The following is a 13,365-nucleotide window of genomic DNA, read 5'->3' as shown; positions in this document are numbered from 1 at the left end:
CTCAATATAAAGTCTGACTACGCATTTCTTTGGAGTCAAGCCACTGTCCTGAAGATACCCAATGATATGCAGTATCCCATCAGCATAAAAACTAAAGCAGTCACATCCCACCAAGGAAATTAGGGTTCTGGGTTCACCATCACATAACTTCTAGTGCTCTCAACGCAGCCAATCACAAAGTAAAGGATTGTTTGTTGCAGGGGAACAAAGAGATAATAAAGCGTCTTCATCATTAGGTACGTTCTAAACACATGAAGACCAGTGCACGTAAAGTCAGGATCCCAACGTGAATCTTCATTTTCAAAACGCAATAGTGTACTTTTCTCACTTCAAAAAAAAAAAAAAACAAAAAAAAACAAAACAAAACAAAACAAAACCAAAAAGCAAACAAACCAAAAAACCCAGCATCACTTTAATTAGGCAAGATCTCAAATTTGCAGAAATGAGTCCACTGAGAATGTCAGAAGATCCGCTTCTTGAGAAAGAGCCAAAGTATACATCCTGGAGGATTAAAACTAAGTGAAGGGCACATTAAATTTCATTTAAACATATCCTGAAAATTTAAGAAAGATACAAACACCAAGCTGTCTTTCAAGTGAAAAAAAAAAAGTTTTTCTTCGCAATGTCTTCAGGGAAGCCAATGATCCCTAACTGATAAGGGTTCTATATACAGTGAAGATAACAGTAGTAAAGACTTAACATAATCCTTATAACTTTATTTATGAGCATTTCCATTAGTATAAATTTTTATCTGGTCAAGAAAGTACTTTTGTCAGTAAACTGACAAAATTTATATCAGTTGAGAACATAAACCATGGATTTCAAAGTGGTCTTTATGAGTAAACTGACCAGAATTAGTCTTGGATGAAGTTTGTAGCTCCAAAAAAGAAATGTGCCAGAATAAGTAAAATGTTGGGTTGTGTTTGAACACAGAGGATTCCCTTCATTAACAGCTAGATCAATGTAAAACGACCAGTCATTAAAAATAACTAACTTCGTGCTTTACCACATTGCATTAAGTGATGGAAGTGGGAAGATGAAGCTGCAGAAAGAAAAACAGCAGCCACTTATGAGCTTGTTGTTCTACTAATGTGTTATTGGGTCAAAAGAGGAAAGATTATTTACCACAGAGGCAAGAAAAGGTTCTTCCAGTAAGTAGTAGCAATAATAATTATTAAAAGGATTCATTGAAATAAATTAGTTGCTGGGGTTTTTTAAACCAAGAAAAAATGGAAACTATTTTTCAGTTTGAAAAAAGGAAAATAATGTCTGAAATATTTATGGTGTGGAAGCTGCAGCTGTGGAACTTATTCCTGCTTTACCCATTCATATGAGATTCCCCCTTACCGCAATTAACTATCCACTTATAAAGCATTTCAAAGGGGCATTATAGCTAATTTTGAATATTCAGTGTTCCCACATAATTTTCTTGGGTTTTGCCACTAAACAATTTTGAGAACTAAATTCCTTTGAATTTAAAACTTCCAAGTTATTTCATTGTAGCTACAAGAAAATACACCCATTTAAAAAAAGGAAAAAAAAAAGGCACAACTGCCTTCCTAGCTCTTTGATGAGAATAAAAGCATACCAGCAGCAAAATTCACATAAGTCACCATCACATCAGCTGCTAGCATAAAATGAGTTAGGACCCTGCTACTACATACATTAAAGAAAGGTAGAGCTAGTGACAATCTCATAACCAGCATGAGATTGTCAGCATGACTACAAGCATTTATCCTTTGTTTAGGGCATCATAATCTACTCGTAAAAATATCACGCTTCTATAAATAATGGAGTATGCCATCACCACCCCCAGAGTTCTACCAATTCAGAAGATGCTCAGGATTCCAATTTTGGAGCAGTTCTAGGAAAATCCCATCTGACTTCATTCCCCAATAAATACTCTAAGGTAAGGATTTTAAGATGACTGCTAAAACCCACCCAGAAAACTTGCTCACCCATTTTCAGCTTGTATTTTTATACCTGTACAAAATGGGAAAATATTCTGTAGTATGTTAGATGCACATGCATCCATTTCCATACTGTCTATATGTTATCTATCATGTCAGGAAAAAAGTCTTGTTTCGCGCTGGAAGACAAGGAGGTGTGAGGATATTTTCACTTCAGCAGTTAAGCTGAAATGAAATTAGTATCTTACATACCTGAGAAAACACATCTTCCCAATGCTCTGAAAAACCCAAATGACTAGATACTGACAAACACTCTCAAAGTGAATTTCAGGGATAATGCAAGTAGAGGAACCGTCCAAGATTAGAAAAAGGGGAGAGACTGACAACATACCAGAAGACACCAAGTCAGTAAAGGACATAAAATCTGTCTGCTGTTAACTGAGTGTGATGCCAAGTTTGGTATCCAGTCTCAAAGACTTCTTCCCCTTACAATCCAGTTTATCTGTGACTGAGGGTCTATTAGGACAGTACAGTGCCTAGCCACAGTTCACTGGAAAATGCTTAAATTTCCATTTAGTCTCCAACTTGAATCAAAGAGGAGAAGCAGAGCAGCTGTGATGACATCCACTATCTTGATGTCATACAATCGAAGGGTGAAGGATGAACACCCAGCCCCCAGCTACACTAGTATGCTTCGCCATCAATGGCACAAGACAAATTTTTACCCCACTTGGACTTGACCACTGTGGAGTCATCACCCCACCTTGGGGCCTGCTGAACTTTACCAGCCATTAAAACAGCCCTTTGCTGCACCCCAGCCAAGAGCTGTCTGCGAAGGCGGCAGCTCCCAGACACTGCTGCCTCCACACGGAGCAAATCCCTAGTAGCACGGTACATGGGGCTCCTGGAACCAGTATTTCTCCTCTTCGGCAGCTACCACAAGATTATTTAACAGCTAAGATGGTTCTGCTGGCATGGAAACATGTTTTCTGAAGGCAAAATACTCGATGCACAAACAAAGCAATGGAGCAGGCTAGCCTATGCCCTCGTGTTTAGGGCCATGTGTTTCCCTTGGCAGCAAAGCTTAAGGAATTCTTTTGCCAAGTGTCCCCTGTGACTCCAGAGCCATCGCCGCAGCCGTGCCAGCATAGCTGCTTGTGGTGCTCAGCGCTGGCACGACCGAAGCAGGGAGCACCCTGCGGAAAGGGGGGAGAAGGGGCAACCAAATACATGAGAAACTCCCTACTGCAGAAAACAGTGCAACTATGTACTTAAAATGTAGAAATAAACTATTCGCAGCTTTTAAAAGGCACCTTGTCTCGTCACCATCACGAGCACATCATGGCACATCACTGCTGAGAAGGTGGAGAGGAGGGAAACTTCCAGAGGCACATGAGTTGTAAATTCATTGGGAATGTAACATAACTTTTAGGTTTTCAGGAAAAGCACCAATGTCAACTCTACTCATAGTAAAATCAAAAAGACATTTTACATTTAGTTTCATATCTGTCTTTTAATTTGTTGCTTCCTTCACACAGACTTCTCAGAAGGAGGAACTTTAAAGATGAAAAAGGAGAGGGTAAAATGTGGACAATCCCAACACTTCTCTGAAGTATTCTAAAGAAAAGGATTTCATTATAATTATCAACCAGACACATGCACAATTATCTTTCCAAAAGCCCATCGAACAGAAAAAGTACATGGAAAGCTTTCCAGTAAAAAAATTCCAACCAAGATTATTACCTTGTTGTGGTACTCAAGCACATCAAAGAGCAAACAACTTCACTAGACAAGACTATTTAGAGCAGGAAAAAGGGGAATATCCTTACCTGGTTTATACAAATAAGAAACCAAACTACAGAAAATTACTTTACTTTACCACATTTACAGAGCCCTGTAGCAAAATGACCCCAAGTTCCTAAACCTAAACCTGCAGTTCCAAGAGCACAAGCTCTCCACAAAAAGATATTCTTGCCTCTCTTCCAAAGTGGTGGCAGAGGTACATACGAGCAAGAGTTTACTCCAAAATCAATCATTTTTTGAATCACACAAAGCAACAGGGAATCTCCTAGTCATATTTGCACCATTTTTCCAATTTTTTCTCCCTTATTATTTGCATCATTTTCTACTTGAAAACATCATGGAGTGAGTCACTAGTTCTCACTACATTTACATTCTTATACTGTGCCGAGCACCGCAGCATCTGAACACCTTTCAGGAAAAGATGCACATGTGCCAAATACAACCATGCCTTTTGAGATATCGGAGGTGGTAAAGTGACAAGCAGCAGTCCAGGGATGCAGCCCCAGTGCAGGAGGACAACAGCATTTCCATGCTCCAAGATGACTGAGTTAACGCTCCTCACCTGCCTCCAAATGCATTCATTAGCAGCCTTACACAGGATCTTACGAGGACGTGGCCTTGTAGCCATGGATACCTTCATTCAAATAGAAAAATATTTGTGAGAACATGTTTGTTAATAGTAGACTGCACTACAGGAAACCATAAATCTAATATTAATGCCTCAGAATTCTCAACCATATCTAGTCTAAAACCTAAGTTTATTTCTGATTAAACTCATTAATTTTTGGCGCTCAAAAAAAAAATGTGCAAGATGATACCCATTTGAGAAAAGAGTGTGTTTGCTTTCCTGGTTGTCTTGCGTTTTAAGCCAACACGTTGTTTAAATTAGAAGTGTTGGTATCACTAAACTACTATATCAACCTTTAAGGGAAGATTAGGTTTTACAGAGATAGCAGAAGTAAATTCATACTTTATCCCAAAGCATTAGGTGCTTTTCTTCCTCTAAATTAGCAGAGTTGTTGAGGTCTCTCTTTCCCTTCGCTTCATCTCACTCTCTTCCCACAAATTCACAGCAATTTCAGAAAAATCACGGTTCAAATTTAAAGGATAAAAATCCTACAAACATTACACAATGATCTGAAACAAGCTAATCACTGCCTTCACTGTTTAATCATACAAAAGCTGATGCTTGGCTTACCTGAACCACAAGGAAACAACAGGAACCCCAAGGAGCTCATCCAAATGAGCACAGTAATACCCTGATCCTGCACTCCTTACTCAAGCGCTTCTGTCCTCTTTCCCAGGACTGTTCCAGTAAGGGCAGATGAATTCAGAAACTTTAACAGTATCCACAATCTAGCAGCTCAACTTGCTTATGCATTAGACAAAATACATTGCTTGTTCATAAACCACTGTAACCTGATCAACCACAGTGACTCAAAATCCTTCATACCAAACTATTTCTGAAAACAGGAACAACCAACTAGTAACCTGTCCTTTAGAAATATTTTTGCACTATGCTAAGTGTCCCGGAACCAACAATATTAGATCTAAAATATGCCCATCTCAAAAAGTCTGGGAATACTGTTTTGTTTGTGGGTATAATTTTTATAAAGCAAAGAGATTTTTAGTTCAGCTCCATTTACTGGCATGGCAAGACAACGGCGTGCATGCCGTGCTCTCACACTCTCAGTCAGCGGATAATCAACTGGTAAATTTGTTTCTTTCAGACAAGAGTGCATGGAATAAAAAAAACAATTCTAAAAGGAGCCAAATACAGAATGGTTTCATCCCAAAATGGGAACAGTAGCCCAACATATCCCAAAGAAGAAGAAATGTTATTTTTGTGTCTGGAAGACAATGTGAATCAAGCTTGATAAGAATACTTCTCATCTCTGAAGTGCTGTATGAACTGCATCCTGCATTGTACAGCCGAACAAGGCTGCCTTTGTTGATGTTGATACAGAACACGGACAGCAAAGTGGCTGATGTGCTTGCCCATACAAAGTTACAGTTTTAACTGCAGATTTAGAAAAGCACACAACATATTTGTGATTATGCATGAGACAGACTCCTAATTCAATTTATACATTTTTGTTAATCTAGCTCATCTGTCCTGCCAAAGATGCAATCATTTGCCTGAAGATGAATGTCAGCCCAGTAAGCCAAAAGCCATTCATCAGCTTTTAGCTAAGAAATAGTTGAAGAGCTTAAAAAAAGGCAAGTATTAAAATGCTGATTGAAACGAGTATGAATGGTTTGATTATTACATGGAGTCCTGGAGTGGGGAGAGGGGAGCACATCCTGTTTTGTGGTTAGGAAAAGCTGGCAATCCGAATCTGACCCCCATCCTTTTTTGTGCGATCTCTGCATAATAAATCTGACATTTCAGAAGAAAGCTTCCATTCTCCTCCAACAACCCTGTGCAGAGGAGTAAAGAAAAGTGGGTCCTCCACTCCATTTTTTTTCAGTGGTCCACAGGATTTCCAAAAATAATACCCTGCCCAGATGTTGAATCAGACTTTCAGTTTATTTGCAGGCAGCAGAATCAGTATATTTCAAATTAGCTTCAGATGCTGTGCGTGAGGAAACATCACTTCCCTCCAAATTCAACATCTAAAAGTTTTTTTGCATTTTTATGCTTATTTTAAAAAAATCATAGGCCAAGAATTAACAGTTGAGCTCTAAATCAATGCTTCTTTCAAGATCAAAACTTCTGGACTCAAAGAAATCCTTAATCTTGGTAAAACTTGGGCACTACTGGTACCCAAACATTCCACGTCAGCCACCTGCACTTCTTACTTCACTGAAAAAAAAAAAATGACAACCAAGGGTGTAGAAGCTACCCACGGTACTAAAAATGGCAGATCATCTCAGACACAATAATGAAAGTATATCTGTAGTTTTAAATCAGTTTTCCCTCAGTTCAGTATCAAGAGTTATTCCCAATCCCTTCCAATCCTACATTTTTTATTTGATTACCAAATTTAGCTTCAGAATAGTGCAAAAAGATGCAGCCTGTATCTCTAGGGCTTTATCACTCTACTCTGACTCGGATGAGGTGGGAGGGGAAGACAAAAATCCCCCTCAAAACAATAAAAAAACCCCTGTCCACCAGGTAGGCATGCCGTGCTACTGCAACATGGGAAAGGTTTGCCTCAGGAAAAGTACACTTCGTGGTTCAAACATCTGCTATTTCTTTTTAGTCAAAGCACATCCGGAGCATGCAAAAATACAATTGCAGCATATTCTCAAATATCTGGATGCTTCTATTAGAACAGTTTATGTCTGGGAAATGAGGATTTAAAATAAACATTGAGCAAAATCCTAAATCCCTTAACCTGGGCAAACTTCCATTCACCAAAGTACAACAAAAAGTCAAATTCTTCTCTTTTTGTTAGGTTTATACAGATTTAAACAGATTCAACCACATTTCTTGAATTCAGATATGTCCATCTGAAAGTTAAGACCATCTGCTGGTGCAAATGGAGAAAGAGTAAAACTCTAGCCCAGGATTATTTGAATAGCATCAGGGCTGGTAAGAGTATAGCACCAAAACAAGAAAATCAAGGCATTCAGTTAGCACTACAACCCTGCCATAATTTCGGTAAACTAGCCTGTTTGTCCCTATTATTAATCCACTTAGGAACAACAAAAGGACAAGGATTATTCTTTGGAATCCTAACAAAGAAAAGATATTTATAAAGATGCTTTAAGTATTATTCTTGCTATGTTCCCATTCGATCCATTTCTCTGTAAACACTCAAAGTCACCCATGTTAAGATCCTGGTCAGTGGAAAGCAATGATTTCTCTGGTTCTATTTTTCCTCTTTTGGATACAGATAAGAAGTGCACACTTCGCTGCTCCACACCCAAGGCAGACTCTGCCCTCAGGCATGGAGGCACGAAACTCCTCACCACAAACACCATCAAGCAAACTCAGCTAGGTGTAAATACACACTGGCAAGAGTGGGTAGTTTTACAGTATGCGTCCATACAGCTGAAGGAAGATTCAAGGAGCTCAGAGTTTGTACTACTGAAATATCTCAGGGGACTTTAGAGAAGCATGCGACTACTTTATGAAGAAACTAAAACAAAAATATAGGGTGGTTTTTTGGAGGGGGGGAGAGTGATGTTCAGATGCAGAGCATCAAGGTTATAATAAGCAGAAATCAATTCTGCATGCTGCACTTAAGCTATTCCTGGAACCCTTTTTTTTCCTATTTGTTCTTGAAACACAACCAGCAGCACCACCAAAGAAACAAAACCCAAAGAATATCCCTCTAATGAAAGATAAAAATAATATACTGATACATGTACATGTGCTTGCACGCACCCCAGGCTAAACCAGCCTTGCATCAATATATTTTAAGTAGTCTGACAATATGGCTGGATGTCTCATGTAAATAGCAATCAGGCTGAATCAATAATTAAGAGTAGCTGGAATTACACAATATTTCAAGCATATCTTATCCCTATGGTAAATGTTGGTTATCTCAGTATCTGGAGATCAAAAGTTGTCATTTAGCATGTTAAGAGTGATGGCTGACTTTATCCTTCCAACTCTACCTTGTGATGATAAGCAGGTTGGTTTCCTCCCCCCACCTTGAAAAAGTTCTAATCACTGTAACACGATTACACATTAACGCCACACATTTTGGGCAGCAAACAAATTATCAGCATTGCTAATCATCCTGTTGTATTCTTATTCTTACACAAACTATTGTAGTTCCAAGGCAATCACAGTTATTATTCCTGTCAGTTTGTTCCCTAGAAAAATAGTGACCTCAAACCACTGGGTTTTCTCTTCACAGAAATACCAAGCAAGTGTCATGATCTCACAGTGCAAGAACATAAACCTTTATAAGCATTCCAAAAACCCCAAACCAAAATAAAAACCCACAAGAATTCTTTTGAGATATTTATACTGTTTATTCATCAGTACTACACAATACAAACTCGTGACATGGTCTGTGTAATCTTTTTCCATCATATTATTTACATTTAAATCATGCTTTATGTAAGTTGGCATTCAGTTAAAGAGAGTCCAATAGCCCTGTGTATATATCTCTTGTGCCATTGAGTCTGGATATAACTATTTAGTTTTGGACTGCTAAAATACTAACAAAACACTGGAGGTAGTCCACAGAGTATATTACTTGGGAGTGAAGTTAACTATCTCTGTCAAGATTAAGAGAGATTAATTGTTTGACTAAGGCAAAGCGGAAGATTCTATAAAAAGATATCTGAAGGGCTGAGCACACCAAGCAGGAAGAGGGACATTACATACTGGATTACTAATAATCCATTACATACTGGATTACTAAGTGAACTGACCTTATCTGAATTGAAGAAAGAGTAAATTTTTTTTCCCTTCCTCAGTAACCCCACCCCCAAAACCAATACGAGGTGCATTACTGATGGATTTACTGCTGTTCAGGAAGCTAGAAATTACATTTGAGCAGATTAGTAGAATTTCTGTGGCAATGTATTACTTTCCATTTTGTATAAAATTCTACAGGAGAGGGGAAAAGAAGGTCTGCTGTCAAACAAAATCAATGGCTAGAGAAAGCCTCAAAACTACATCAAGCTTGGGAGCACAACCTGGGCATCAGGTTTAGCCATAGCACCCAAATCAATGTCCAGACTGACGAGGAGAGAGAAACTAAAGCTGAGTAAAGAACCCAACGGTCTTTTGGCTGCAACACAGTACGCTGCAAAACATGGTTGCTCAACTCGCACATTAGTGGTAGACTGGTAAGCTAACTGAAAAGCAGGTTCGCTTTCAGGTTTGTTCAGGTCCCTGAACTTCATTAGAAGGTCACAGAAATGAATGTCACTTGGTGGAAGTAGTATCTGTTTTTACTAATTGGCAACTCCCAAAGAAGAAGAAATTTGTTTTAGAAAATTTCCCAACTAGCTCAGCTGAGGATAAAAACTTTGTATTTCCTAGGGTGATCCAACAGGGCTTCTCTATCTCCGACTTCCGATTCTGTGATTAACTAAAAAAGCAAAGATACAGCAAGTCACACTAATTCATAGCGAGGAATGTAAGATGTCACATAATGACAGATAGGTTAATCCCTGCAGGGCGTGAAATCTCAATGGCAAAATACCAAATAGCATGAAGTCATACATATTATGCAATCAGCTCCTATTTCTTCTAGTTTGGTCGGAAGAGAAGGAAAAGAAAAGGGAAGAGAAGGAAAAGAAAAGGGAAAGAAAGAAGAAAAACAGAGGCACACAAAAAATTCTGACTCAATGTAAAACATCTTAAATTATTTTAGAAACAAGCAATGGCTATTACTGCCTTAAAATCTGCATGAACTCTGTAGTGTTTTACTCCTGAAGTAAAGCACCGCCTCCTCACTCCGCCTTGCATGCAAACAACCATCCTGCTTCCTGACAGGCTGCAAATTTCAACTCTCCTTGACAAATACATATTTTCAAAAAAAGAAATACGTTTATTTCATTAGAATTCTAGGTTAGACTTAGAGCTAATGCTTCAAAGTGAGCATAAAGACATTGAACTCTCTGAAATCCTGGATTTGAGTTTAAGCCATTAGAAAGATACAGCAAATCACAAGTTCCAGTCCCCAAACGCCACTGTGCACAGAGACACATTTCTCAGATAACAGTTTCTGTTTGGGCTCATCTCTAATTTGTATAACTAGTGCAATGAATATGTGCATCAATACTCATCTGGGATTTGGTTTACTGAATAGAAATCTGCTGCTCAGAAAGAAATACTAATAAGGAGTTTGTCTTTAGATCAATATCTGGATCCATCTGTGGACATTAAAATAAACAAGAATCTGTAGCTGCTTATTAGAATTTAGTATCACATTCTGTCTTTGGCAGAAGCAGTATTAAAACCTATTGATAGTATAGCTTCATAGCTTTTTTAATGAAAAGAAAATTCACATATTTCTGCAGTTGTAAGTACACTGTCAGGTGCGTACCTTAATATTACTCTCTATTCTTATTGTTTTACTGTATTTCCTGCATTTTATACTTCCTCATATCTCTATAAAGTTTTCCTTCACTACTACTGTTTAAACCACTGAGTGGCAGGTCTTCAGCCAGTTTCACCTACAAAATCTAATAGAAATGCCCGGTCTATGAATTTGATAACTTCTCTCATAGGCAACTTCGCAGCTTTCCCTTTTCATTCATTAGTTTCACAGCATCCTCTGCTACCCCAGCTCTTAGTCCTTTCTCTACATCCGTGTAAATCAAAATCAGAGAGAAGGCATGGTTAGTGAATTCAAATTTTGGCTAAGATTTCAGAAAAAAAAAGTACAAGCAAACAAGGAAAACGACCTACCCTCTACTTCATACAACCATGATTTCAGCTACCTCATGAACTGCAAACATGCTCATCTTTTGCTTGTAACCTCCTTCGCTACCCATTTTCCACACAAAAGGTTAGTAGTAGCCAACCTGTGGCTTCATTAGCTTACACATCTCCCAAGTAACTCAAGGGCAGCTCCATGGCTGGAGCTACGTAACACAACTGACGGGAAGAAATAATGTATATGCAGTAGCTGGTGACCTTGGGATGCAGGCACAGTACCACTGTCACTGGGAAGCCACTGGCACCTTCCAGGAGCACAGTAGTCCTGTCTGGCCCCTTCACATTCACCCATTAACTGTTCAAGAAATGGGCTTTATTGGCTTTCAGCTAAATGCAAATTCTGGTAACAAGCCACATGTCAGCTGGCTAACAATGAGCGAACAAGAAATTTTAAAATGTTGTACAGGGAGAACACAGATTTAATCACTCTCTGCACAAAAGAAAGAATTTTTTAAAGTTATTTTTAACAGAAAAACACAAGGGAGTTTTGTTCACGTCTTTGGAAGTTGACCACAATTTAACTTAACTCCTCAAATAAAATACATCAGTTCTCTATCATTCTAATACTCAAAACAAATATATAAAAGATATCAATAAATTATCACAGATTTCCTTCATTTATATAAATTACAATAATTTTTATCCAACCCAAACTTCAAATTCATTCTAGACTGCATACCCATTTGCAGTGAAATCATGAAATCATTCACTGTCTTCACACACTTGGTTAAAAAATGTCAAGATTCATTCTTAACAGCTTCCTAGATATCTTGTTTCTTCATTAATTGATTTTCAAGGTGTTCTGAAATGCAGAATTTTCTTTAGGAATGAAGAAAGAAAAAAAAAAAGAATAATCTTTTTCCTCTGTTCAGCCAGAGTTCAACATGGCTAAAAGAAATTGGACAGACTTGCTACAAATTTTATTCCAGAATAGTATTGTGGAATATCAGGCAGGAAAAAACTTGTGATTAGGATATTACAAAAATGAAATACTACCTATTAAGTACTTATTTACGAGATTTCCAATTGGCTTCACAAACAGCTTAAAAGGCTGATCATAAGCAAGACAGGAAATACCAAGAATGTCGACCATCATCCACAAGCAAGCTAATGTGAAACAGAATTTGCAAGAATACAGAAAACAGCACAAATTAATTTAATTGAATCCTGTAGCACCAAAATTTAGCCATATTTGGAAGTGAGAGGTAAGATAAGACCTTAAGAAAGAATATAAAGATCTCCAGACCTCTTTCCATATCACAGCCATCTTGAAAGGAAACTTTCCAGGACTATCCCATCTCAGAGAAGACATTATCATGCAGGTGATATCACATTATGAGAACAAAATGTATTTTGACTGGGAGAAGTTAAGAGAATCTTAACACTGACTACAATTTACTTGCCTTTGTCTCTGAAATAGGCATGCATGCAAGTGAATTTATTTCACACAGTGATCAGTACAGCTGAGCCAAAGTATTAAGGACTATTTTTGAGTAAGAGTCACAGTGAAACAGATGCTTGTTCCTGTTAAAGCTTGCAAAAACATAAGCTAGGTAATTGAAAGATATTTACTACAACCTAATCTGACAAATCTAATTCTTCATATTCCCCAAGACGAGATCTGTGTTCTGAAAATTAGAGAAGATGGCAAATGCTAAAAAAACCAAACAGAAAATTCATGCTTAACACAATCTCAATCCATCAGGTTAATTTTGCTGAGTCAAACAGAAAATTGGTAGAACACCGATCGAAATAAAATGTCACGAAGAAATTTTTTTGCAAGTATTCACACCTCATAGAGAAAACCATGATCCCCATAAAGCATTAGTTCAAATTCTTAAAACTTGGCTGTTTACAGTGAAACAAGATTCCCTAATGCTATCAGTGCTACCCAAAAGATGATACTCGTATTAGCCATAATGGTTCCAGTAAGCTACTGTCCTATGGAGCCCTACAGCACAACCTAGTAAGACATTTCTGTTGGTCAGTGAGCTAGTGTGGGATCTAGCACATCTCTGTGGCCTACTCTCCAAGACTAGAGACTTCTGGGAATGTGAATGCTTCAATTTCTGATGATTGATTTGTCAAATTCAGACGTTTTCCAACTACCATTGAAATAATCAATTCAGAAGAAAGAAAAACAACACCAAAAAGCTACTTTGTGTGTTCCAAGTCAGTCTGTAGATGGATACTAGGGCTGTAAAGTCAAGCACGCAGAAATTCAAAGCCACCAGAATTAAGCCCTTACTTCACAGAATCACAGAATTGTATAGGTTGGAAAAGACCTTTAAGATC

General features: G+C 38.0%; 1 protein-coding gene across 1 annotated transcript in view; it reads right to left on the bottom strand.

The window, feature by feature from the left end:
• Positions 1-13,365, bottom strand: part of PIEZO2 (piezo type mechanosensitive ion channel component 2) — a 321,451-nt gene that overhangs the window by 274,279 nt on the left and 33,807 nt on the right. The window lies entirely within an intron of this gene.

This window comes from Mycteria americana, chromosome 2, assembly GCF_035582795.1.
Source record: "Mycteria americana isolate JAX WOST 10 ecotype Jacksonville Zoo and Gardens chromosome 2, USCA_MyAme_1.0, whole genome shotgun sequence".
Lineage (NCBI taxonomy): Eukaryota > Metazoa > Chordata > Aves > Ciconiiformes > Ciconiidae > Mycteria > Mycteria americana.
This window is presented reverse-complemented; position numbering and strand designations above follow the sequence as displayed.